The following is an 11,449-nucleotide window of genomic DNA, read 5'->3' on the forward strand; positions in this document are numbered from 1 at the left end:
TTCGCTGCACTCCCTCAATAGCAAGAATGTCCTTCCTCAGGTTAGGAGACCAAAACTGTACACAATACTCCAGGTGTGGCCTCACCAATGCCCTGTACAACTGTAGCAACACCTCCCTGCCCCTGTACTCAAATCCCCTTGCTATGAAGGCCAACATGCCATTTGCTTTCTTAACCGCCTGCTGCACCTGCATGCCAACCTTCAATGACTGATGTACCATGACACCCAGTTCTCTTTGCACCTCCCCTTTTCCTAATCTGTCACCATTCAGATAATAGTCTGTCTCTCTGTTTTTACCACCAAAGTGGATAACCTCACATTTATCCACATTATACTTCATCTGCCATGCATTTGCCCACTCACCTAACCTATCCAAGTCGCTCTGCAGCCTCACAGCATCCTCCTCGCAGCTCACACTGCCACCCAACTTAGTGTCATCCGCAAATTTGGAGATACTACATTTAATCCCCTCATCTAAATCATTAATGTACAGTGTAAACAGCTGGGGCCCCAGCACAGAACCTTGCGGTACCCCACTAGTCACTGCCTGCCATTCTGAAAAGTACCCATTTACTCCTACTCTTTGCTTCCTGTCTGACAACCAGTTCTCAATCCATGTCAGTACACTACCCCCAATCCCATGTGCTCTAACTTTGCACATCAATCTCTTGTGTGGGACCTTGTCGAACGCCTTCTGAAAGTCCAAATATACCACATCAACTGGTTCTCCCTTATCCACTCTACTGGAAACATCCTCAAAAAATTCCAGAAGATTTGTCAAGCATGATTTCCCTTTAACAAATCCATGCTGACTTGGACCTATCATGTCACCTCTTTCCAAATGCACTGCTATGACATCCTTAATAATTGATTCCATCATTTTACCCACTACCGATGTCAGGCTGACCGGTCTATAATTCCCTGTTTTCTCTCTCCCTCCTTTTTTAAAAAGTGGGGTTACATTGTCTACCCTCCACTCCATAGGAACTGATCCAGAGTCAATGGAATGTTGGAAAATGACTGTCAACGCATCCAGTATTTCCAAGGCCACCTCCTTAAGTACTCTGGGATGCAGTCCATCAGGCCCTGGGGATATATCGGCCTTCAATGCCATCAATTTCCCCAACACAATTTCCCGGCTAATAAGGATTTCCCTCAGTTCCTCCTCCTTACTAGACCCCCCGACCCCTTTTATAACCGGAAGGTTGTTCGTGTCCTCCTTCGTGAATACCGAACCAAAGTACTTGTTCAATTGGTCCGCCATTTATTTGTTCCCCGTTATGACTTCCCCTGATTCTGACTGCAGGGGACCTACATTTGTCTTTACTAACCTTTTTCTCTTTACATATCTATAGAAACTTTTGCAATCCGTCTTAATGTTCCCTGCAAGCTTCTTCTCATACTCCATTTTCCCTGCCCTAATCAAACCCTTTGTCCTCCTCTGCTGAGTTCTAAATTTTTCCCAGTCCCCAGGTTCGCTGCTATTTCTGGCCAATTTGTATGCCACTTCCTTGGCTTTAATACTATCCCTGATTTCCCTTGATAGCCACGGTTGAACCACTTTCCCTTTTTTATTTCTATGCCAGACAGGAATGTACAATTGTTGTAGTTCATCCATGCGGTCTCTAAATGTCTGCCATTGCCCATCCACAGTCAACCCCTTACGTATCATTCGCCAATCCATCTCAGCCAATTCACGCCTCATACCTTCAAAGTTAGCCTTCTTTAAATTCTGGACCATGGTCTCTGAATTAACTGTTCATTCTCCATCCTAATGCAGAATTCCACCATATTATGGTCACTCTTCCCCAAGGGGCCTCGCACAACGAGATTGCTAATTAATCCTTTCTCATTACATAACACCCAGTCTAAGATGGCCTCCCCCCTAGTTGGTTCCTCGACATATTGGTCTAAAAAACCATCCCTTATGCACTCCAGAAAATCCTCCTCCACCGTATTGCTTCCAGTTTGGTTAGCCCAATCTGTGTGCATATTAAAGTCACCCATTATAACTGCTGCACCTTTATTGCACGCACCCCTAATTTCCTGTTTGATGCCCTCCCCAACATCACTACTACTGTTTGGAGGACTGTACACAACTCCCACTAACGTTTTTTGCCCTTTGGTGTTCTGCAGCTCTACCCATATAGATTCACATCATCCAAGCTAATGTCCTTCCTAACTATTGCCTTAATCTCCTCCTTAACCAGCAATGCTACCCCACCTCCTTTTCCTTTTATTCTATCCTTCCTGAATGTTGAATACCCCTGGATGTTGAGTTCCCATCCCTGCTCATCCTGGAGCCACGTCTCCGTAATCCCAATCACATCATATTTGTTAACATCTATTTGCACAGTTAATTCATCCACCTTATTGCGGATACTCCTTGCATTAAGACGCAAAGCCTTTAGGCTTGTTTTTTTAACACCCTCTGTCCTTTTAGAATTTTGCTGTACAATGGCCCTTTTTGTTCTTTGCCTTGGGTTTCTCTGCCCACCACTTTTCCTCATCTCCTTTCTGATTTTTGTTTTTGCCTCCTTTTTGTTTCCCTCTATCTCCCTGCATTGGTTCCCATCCCCCTGCCATATTAGGTTAACTCCTCCCCAACAGCACTAGCAAACACTCCCCCGAGGACATTGGTTCCGATTCTGCCCAGGTGCAGACCGTCCGGATTGTACTGGTCCCACCTCCCCCAGAACCGGTTCCAATGCCCCAGGAATTTGAATCCCTCCCTGATGCACCATTGCTCAAGCCACGTATTCATCTGAGCTATCCTGCGATTCCTACTCTGACTAGCACGTGGCACTGGTAGCAATCCCGAGATTACTACTTTTGAGGTCCTACTTTTTAATTTAGCTCCTAGCTCCTTAAATTCATTTCGTAGGAACTCATCCCTTTTTTTACCTATGTCATTGGTACCAACGTGCACCACGACAACTGGCTGTTCTCCCTCCCTTTTTAGAATGTCCTCCACCCGCTCCGAGACATCCTTGACCCTTGCACCAGGGAGGCAACATACCATCCTGGAGTCTCGGTTGCGGCCGCAGAAACGCCTATCTATTCACCTTACAATTGAATCCCCTATCACTATCGCTCTTCCACTCTTTTTCCTGCCCTCCTGTGAATGTAGCCGAACAGGCAGAAAAGTTCGTTCAGAATGCACACGGAATGCTTTCCTCATTTTGCCGAGGCATAGAAAACAAGGGGGATGATATGTGAGAGGGATCATCAAATGTGGTCATATGAGTCTAATTGAAAAATAAAAAAGGAGTGTTCACACTGCTGCGAATGTATTATAGACCCCCAAACTGTGGGATGGAGATGGCGGATAAAATATATCGGCAAATGGCTGCGGTGCATAAACCATGGGTTGTAATAGTAGGGATTTTACCTGTCCAAACATTGGGACATATATAATCTGAAGGGGAAAGAGTGCAGATTTCTTAAAATGTATTCAACTGAACCTCTTTTCGTCACTATATAACAAGCCCAAGACGAGATGTGGCGGTTTTGGATTTTTCTGGGCGAAATGAAGCTTCGCAGGTTGAAGGTGTATCAGTGGGAGAACACTTGGGTGCCGCTGACTATAATTCAGTCAGACTCATGTTAGCTGTCGCTAAGGAAAATGAACTGCTTTAATAAAAGTCCCAAATTGGGGAAAAGCTAATTTTGCTCAGTTGATGATTGATTTGGCAGCAGTGGAGAGGAAACAGCTACTTGTAGGTAAATCATTGTCGGAACAGTGGGAGGCATTCAAGGGAGGAGATCGTGAAAGCTAAGGCCGAGCATTTGTGCATGAAGTAAAAGGCTGGGAAAATAAGTCTAGAGACCCCTGGACGTCTAAGGGCTTACAGGGGAGGATTAAGAAAAAAAGCGACGCTTTTTCATATACCACCGGCTAATTACTAATGAACCCTTGGCAGAATGTAGAAAGTTAAGAGACACAATTAATAATGATGTTAGGAATGGTAAGAGAGTGCATTAAAAATTCTTGTCTCCTAAAATTAAGGAAAACCTACAGATGTTCGACAAATATATTAAGAGTAAGATGGTAACTAATGAAAGGATAGGACGTCTTCGCAACCTTGAGTGTAATCTTTGTGTGGAGGTGGAAGATTTTGGTAATTTCTTAATGAATACTGTTCATCTGTTTTCACAAAGGAAAGAGGCAATGTAGATATGCTATCGAGGAGGAATGTGATTTTCTGGATGAAATAAACACAGTGACAGAGGAAGCATTCAGGTTTTTAGTCGATTTGAAAGGAGATAGGTCCCCAGACGCGGATCACTTCAATCCTACTTCAACTCATCCTATCAGCATATCCTTCTATTCCGTTCTCACTCATGTGCTAAGGTAGCTCTCTCTTTCATGCCTCTGTTGTATTCGCCTCAACTACAGAACGTTGTAGCACCTTCCACATTCTAATCACTCTTTGGTAAAGAAGTTACTCTTGCATTGCCTTCTGAAGTCATCGGTGTCTGTATTATAATTATGACCTCTAATTCTGAACTCCTGCATAATAGCAAATATTTTCTGCACGTCGGCGCTATCACATCCCTTCATAATATTAGAGTCAATATCTGCCTAGCTTTTAGAGAGAAAAGCTCCCCAGTCTGTTTAGATTTTCACGAAAGTAAATGCTTCCAGTTCTGGCCGAAATCATTCCTGCTGTGCTGTGAAATTCAATGATTCTACGATTTAGTTTTCACATCGACTGGGAAATAAAACAGGGCAAGCATGCCGGCAATTGTCTTAAAATTTCCACCGACCAGTAGATTAATAAATAATTAACGTGCATAGCTGCAATGGCCGAGTGGTTAAGGCGTTGGACTTGAAATATAATGGGGTTTCCCTGCGCAGTTTCGAGCCCTGCTCACAGCGATTCTACAGTGCACATTTTATTTGCTTTAATCAGCTCGCTGACGAGATGACTGACGCCGAAACTGAACAGAATTCCCTCAACTGCCCTTTATTACAATCATTGACGCAAACCTATTTTTCTAAATCGAAGCACTAATTAATAGTGCCATCAATTAGCGATTGTAGGTTTGTTGTATTCGTTGCAAAGATCAGTGAGAAATATACATGGCAAACAGCATTAAAAATGCATTTTAATAAAGAGTTCTGCAATTTTTAGAATGAAGTCATATTCAGCTGAATAAGATTCGGCAGTACTCAAACCTAGAATTTTCTGATAACATCAGTGTTTATACCGAAATCAGACACCTTATCCATTCAGCCACGCTGTTCCTGCAGTGCACAGCTGACGAATGCCGTGAATGAGGGATTACACACCGGAATTGCATTTATTTCAATTCCATACTTAGCACCGCAAACCAATCAGCGGCAGTGGACCATTAACTGATTGAAATACGAGAAGTCCCAAATTCTCGGAGATAATCGAATTGTTCTTTAAATGCTGGAAACTCTCCGCAGTTCAATGAGCTCTTGGCAGAACTCAGATTTTGCAGCATTGCGAGAATATATTGCAGGTCCTTGTCAGTTTCGTTCCTAAATGATTAAGCTGCTCTAAAATAACAAAGCTAAGATGCTCGTAACCCTGCCCTCCTCCACACAAAATAAAAGATGTCCCTTACGAGGATCGTAAGCGCAGCATTCGCGTTAACAGCGCCATGCTTAACCATTTGATTCAACCGGCCTTGCTATTGTGTATTTTTATTTAACGATAAAAAATCACGAGCATTTTTGCAGGGACATTCATCTCAGGACTTCCTAAAGCGGTTCACAGTCAGTTAAGTAGATTTACAGTCTGGTCACTAATGTAGGAAATGCAAAAGCAGATTTGCACCAGCAAGAACCCACGATTAAATAGTGACGAGATGTTGTTTGTAGGATGAAAGTTGGCTCAAGGACACCGGGGTGAACTCTCCTGCTCTACTTCTGAAAAGCGAGCATGGGATATTTTACGTCCAGCTCGGAGGGCAGACAGGTCTCGGTTTAAGATCTCAACCGAAAGTCAGCAACTCCGACAGTGCTGTGCTCCCTCACAACTGCCGCTCCGATATTACAAAACCTACTTGAATTTCTACTCACCAAACTGTCTGTCGCAGATGCAACTGTCCATGGCAATATTGGTAGCAGCGAATACTGGAAACACCTTGTTGATACTAAGTCCTGTCTTGCCATGGAGGACACTCTGCTTCGTATTTTCTGGCACCACCACCGTGCTAAATGGGATAGATTCTGAACAGATGGAGCAGCTCAACGCTGGGTATCCTTGAGGTGCTGTAGGGCAACAGCAGCAGCAGAATTGTACAATCTGTAAACATATGTCCAAGCATATACCCCATCTACCGTTACCTTGTAAACAGAGCAGCAAACCTGGACAACGCCTCAGCCTCCGTTTTTCAATAGAAAAGAGATCTAGCCTGTTCATCCTTTGCTGATATGTGTACACTGGCTGTTCTGTTACCATCCTTGTAAATCTTCTCTGCATCCTCTACAATGCCTCTATATGCTTTTTATAATATGGCGAATGGAAATGTGCACATTAACCGGTGTGGTCTAACAAAGGTTAAATATAGGTTGAGCATAAATTCGCATCATTTCTATACTATACGTGCTTTTTGATTTTGCTTTTTTATGACCTTCCGTTTGATCTTCTACGCCACCCAGACTGGTATCCTCCAATAAAAAGTGACCTCTCTATTCTTCCTAACAAAATTTAACACCTCACATTTATATGGTTTGAAATTCAAAAGCCAATGATATGCCCAATCTGCAAGTTTATTCATGCCCTTCTCTAATGTGTTGTAGTCCCCCTCATTTTTGACTACCCGCCTAATTAGATGTCACTTGCAAATTTCGATGTTATGTTTTCGCTTTCTCGGTCAAGTTTTCAATATAACTTGTGAACAACAGTGGTCCCATCAACGATCCTTGTGGAACACCACTATTCACCTTCTGAACATATGTAAAGCTCCCTTTTAACCCAACTCTCTGCTTTATTTATTGAAGCCCGCTAGCTATGCATTCTAGTTGACTCCACTCAGCATTGTGACCTGGCTTGAGGGTCTTATTGTTTCTATTTAACAATCTAGAGGTCCGAGTGTTCTATATGATTAATTCAAGCATGTGGTCATCGCTAGCAAGGGCAGCATTTGTTGCCCACACCTAATTTCATTGTTAATGTGCTGGTGAGCAACCATATGCAGCTGAATGGCTTGCTTCGACATTTCAGATAGTAGTTAAGAGTCAACCACGTTGCTGTGGGTCTGGAGTCACATTTAGGCCCAGACTGGTAAGCTCGGCAGATCCCCTTCCCTAAGGAGATTAGTGAATCAGACGGGTTTGTTACGATAATGTTCACCATTATTGATACTTTTAATTTCCAGATTAATTTAATTGAATTTAATTTACCCTACTCTAATGGTGGGCTGTAATTTCCTGTCTCTGGAATACTAGTTCAGTATAATAAAAATCAAACCACTATGATTGACCGCCTGTGTAATGTGCTCGAAGGGTTGAATGACTCCACCTGTTCCTTTACAACAGTTGGAGGTAAGGAATGGCAACCCCGTGGTCCGGTGACTGAACCATCATGTCACTATTAATTGCCTCCACATGTTTAATGTCCTCGAGGTTCGGAATGACTCCGCCTGTCCTTGTGTGTAATAACACAAGAGTCCTTTATTATAAACTGCCTCGTGTGGCCACCCGGTCTCTTTGATTCCTACTTCGGTTAAGAACAAGATCCGACTTCTTGTATTGCCTAAATGACATCCGACGGTAGCGCACTCTGGTGTCAGATAACTCACGCATAAATATATTACACTGTGCATCAGGATCAGGGACGGAATGTCATCCCGCTGGTCCTATGTAATCGGCTCGAGTGGTTGAATGGCATCCTCCTCTTTCTGTACAACCGGTTCGTGGTTTTGGCAATCCATTCTCGTCATCTATGCAGCAGCTGCGGGCGACAGAACAGAGTTCCACTGTTCTTCCACGTGTCCTTTGCAAGTTTTTGAGCGGTTAATGGACTCAGCCTGTCAGAGGCTCGACGTCTTGCTCCTGTTACTGTGCAAATGACCCAGTGCGCCCAGAGAATTCAGAGGATAATTGGAGCCTTTGTGTAACAACAAGTGCAGGGGACGCAGTTTCACATCTCTGAAGTATTGATTTGCTTCAAATTTGATTGTGCTGCCCAGGAAACATCAAATCCTGACCTAAAATCCGTCTCTGTTGGGACTCAAAGCCAGAATTTTTGAATGCCTGATATTACGTTGACTAAAAGTCTATTTGTCTGATATTTCGCAGCGATCTTTGGACTGTTATAACAAATCAATCGTGTAGCTTCGATGGCCGAGTGGTTAAGGCGTTGGACATGAAATCCAATGGGGTTTCCCCGCGCAGGTTTGAACCCTGCTCGCAGCGATTCGAAAGGAAATATTTCGCTCCTTTGATTTGATCAATGGAATATAATGGTACTTTTCTCCACTGCCTTTTATGACACTGATTGATGCGGAGCTGATGTTCGAATTGTCAACACTATTAATTTGCATGCATTAATTAGTGATGGTTGGTTTGTTGGAAACTATTTGCAAAGATCAGTGAGAAATATACACAGGAAACAGAATGAAAAAATATATTTTAATAAAGAGCCCTGCAAGGAAATCACCTTCAGCTAATGAGTGTGAACATGGTTTGGTTTTTAAAGTTGAACAACATTTTACAAAACACCAGCACAAGCCTCAAATCTGCAATTTTCTGATAACATTAGGTTTTGCACCAAAGTGAGACGCCTTAGCCAAATGGCCACGCGCTCGCTGCAGTTCAGAGCAGCGTAATGGTGAGAATGAGGGATTACACACCGGTATTGTATTTATTGCTGCTTCATATTTTCCACTGCAGACCAATCACCGGCAGTGACCATTCTGTGATTGAAATGCGAGACGTGGTAACGCCGCGGATGATATGCAAACGTCCATTAAATGCTGCAAACACGCCGCAGGTCCATGAGCTCTTTGCAGAACGAATGTTTTGCAGCATTGCTTCAATGTATTGCAAGGTCCTGTGTGAGATGATTTCCGAAATGTTTAAGCTGCTATAAAATACTGTCACCTTACCACGAAGAATAAAATAAATAGCCAGTCCGTGAATAAAACCCGCTACTTTGGCATGGTTCGCATCAGGCTCCAAAAATAGAGCTCGCCCACCTTATTAATATGCACTTTTTTCAGACGCTGTGAAAGAAAAAAAAACTTTAATTTCTACGGCGACTATCACCTCAGGATTTCCCAAAGCAGTTCGCAGCAAATTAAGTACATCTAAATTGTGGTCACTGTTGTCATGTAGGAAATGCAAAAAATGACAGCATGGAAGGAGGATATTTCAGCCCATCGTGCAGGTGCCGGCCGACGAAGACCTTCCCAGTCTGAATCCCACTTTCCAGCTCGATGTCCGCTCTGTAGGTTACTGCAATTTGAAATGCTCATGCAAGTATTTTTAAATTTAATGAGGGTTCCTGCCGCTACCAGCCAATCAGGCAGCGAGTTTCAGACTCCCACGACAAACTCGTAGCTTGTCGCAACAGCTGAACTTCCCTAATAACATTAAATATATTTACCGTGGTTGTTAACCACTCTGCCAAGCGAAACAAGTCCTTCCTACCAACTCTTTTTTGGTCTCTGATAATTTTATACACCTAAATAAGGTCTCGCCTCAGCGTCCTCTGTTCAACAGCAAACAGAACATCATTTCCAATCTTTCCTTAAAGCAAAATTCTCCAGTCCAGGCAACATTCGTGTAATCTCCTCTGCACCCTTTCCAGTGCAATCACATATTTCCTGAAATGTGGTGACCATAACTGAACACAGTACTGCAGCTGTTTTATATAGTTCAAGTATAACCTCCTTGCTCTTGTATTCAATGCCGCGAGAAATATAGTGAAATATTCAACATGCCTTTTGAACCACATGATCTCCCTGGCCTGCTTCGTTCAGGAATCTGTGGACCTGCACTCCGCAGTCCCTTTTTTCCTCTACATATTTCAGCATCGTACTAATTAATGTTCATTACCTTGCCTTGTTATACCTCCTCAAATACATTACCTCACAATTATCCGAATTGAATTATTTGCTGATATGTCAATCCCGCCATCCCGGCCATCAGTCTGGTGAACCTTCGCTGCACTCCTTCAATTGCAAGAATGTCCTTCCTCAAGTTAGGAGACCGAAACTGTACACAATACTCCAGGTGTGGCCTCACCAAGGCCCTGTTCAACTTTAGTAACACCTCCCTGCCCCTCTACTCAAATCCCCTCGCTATGAAGGCCAACATGTCATTTGCTTTCTCAACTGCCTGCTCTACCTGCATGCCAACCTTTAGTGACTGATGCACCCAGGTGTCGTTGCACCTTCCCTTTTCCTAATCTGTTACCATTCAGATAATAGTCTGTCTCTCTGTTTTTACAAACAAAGTGGTTAACCTCACATTTATCCATATTATACTTCATCAGCCAGGTCTTTTCCCACTCACCTATCCAATCCACGTCACTCTGCTGCCTCATAGCATCCTCCTTGCTGCTCAAACTGCCACCCAACTTATTGTTATCCGCGAACTTGGAGATACTACATTTAATCTCCTCGTCTAAATCATTAATGTACAATGTAATCATCTGTGGCCCCAGCAAAGAAACTTGTGGTACCCCACGACTCACTGCTTGCCATACTGAAAAGTACCCCTTTAGTCCTACACTTTGCTTCCTGTCTGCAACCAGTTCTCAATCCACGTCAGCACACTACTCCCAGTCCCAAGTGCTTCAACTGTGCACATTAATCTCTTGTGTGGGATCTTGTCGAAAGCCTTTTGAAAGTCCAAATATACCACATCAACTGGTTCCCCTTATCCACTCTACTGGAAACATCCTCAAAAAATTCCAGAAGATTTATCAAGCATGATTTCCCTTTCACAAATCCATGCTGACTTGGACCTATTATTTCACCTCATTCCAAATACGCTGCTGTGACATCCTTAATAATTGGTTACATCATTTTACCGACGACCGATGTCAGGCTGACCGATTTATAAATCACTGTTTTCTCTCACCCTCATTTTTTAAAAAGTGCGGTTACTTTGACACTCTATAGAAACTGCTCCAGAGTCTATGTAATGTTGGAAAATGACTGTCAATGTATCCGTTGTTTCCAAGGCCACCTCTTTAATTACTCTGGGATGCAGACCATCAGGCCATGGGGATTTATCAGCCTTCAATCACGTCAATTTCCCCAAGACAATTTCCTGAGAATAAGGATTTCCCTCAGTTCCTCCTTCTTACCAGACCCTCTGACACCTTTTATATCCGGAAGGTTTTTGTGTCCTCCTTAGTGGATACAGAATCAAAGTACTTGTTCAATTGGTCTGCCATTTCTTTGTTACCAGTTATGAATTCCCCTGATTCTTATTGCTGCGGACCTACGTTTGTCTTTA

At 43.2% G+C, this 11,449-nt stretch overlaps 1 non-coding gene across 1 annotated transcript; it reads left to right on the plus strand.

The window, feature by feature from the left end:
• The first annotated feature begins 8,313 nt into the window (after positions 1-8,313).
• On the plus strand, positions 8,314-8,395 carry trnas-uga (transfer RNA serine (anticodon UGA)). Its single transcript has one exon. It is a non-coding gene; the product is annotated as a tRNA-Ser (tRNA).
• Positions 8,396-11,449: the final 3,054 nt, after the last annotated feature.

Source organism: Pristiophorus japonicus, unplaced genomic scaffold, assembly GCF_044704955.1.
Source record: "Pristiophorus japonicus isolate sPriJap1 unplaced genomic scaffold, sPriJap1.hap1 HAP1_SCAFFOLD_43, whole genome shotgun sequence".
NCBI lineage: Eukaryota > Metazoa > Chordata > Chondrichthyes > Pristiophoridae > Pristiophorus > Pristiophorus japonicus.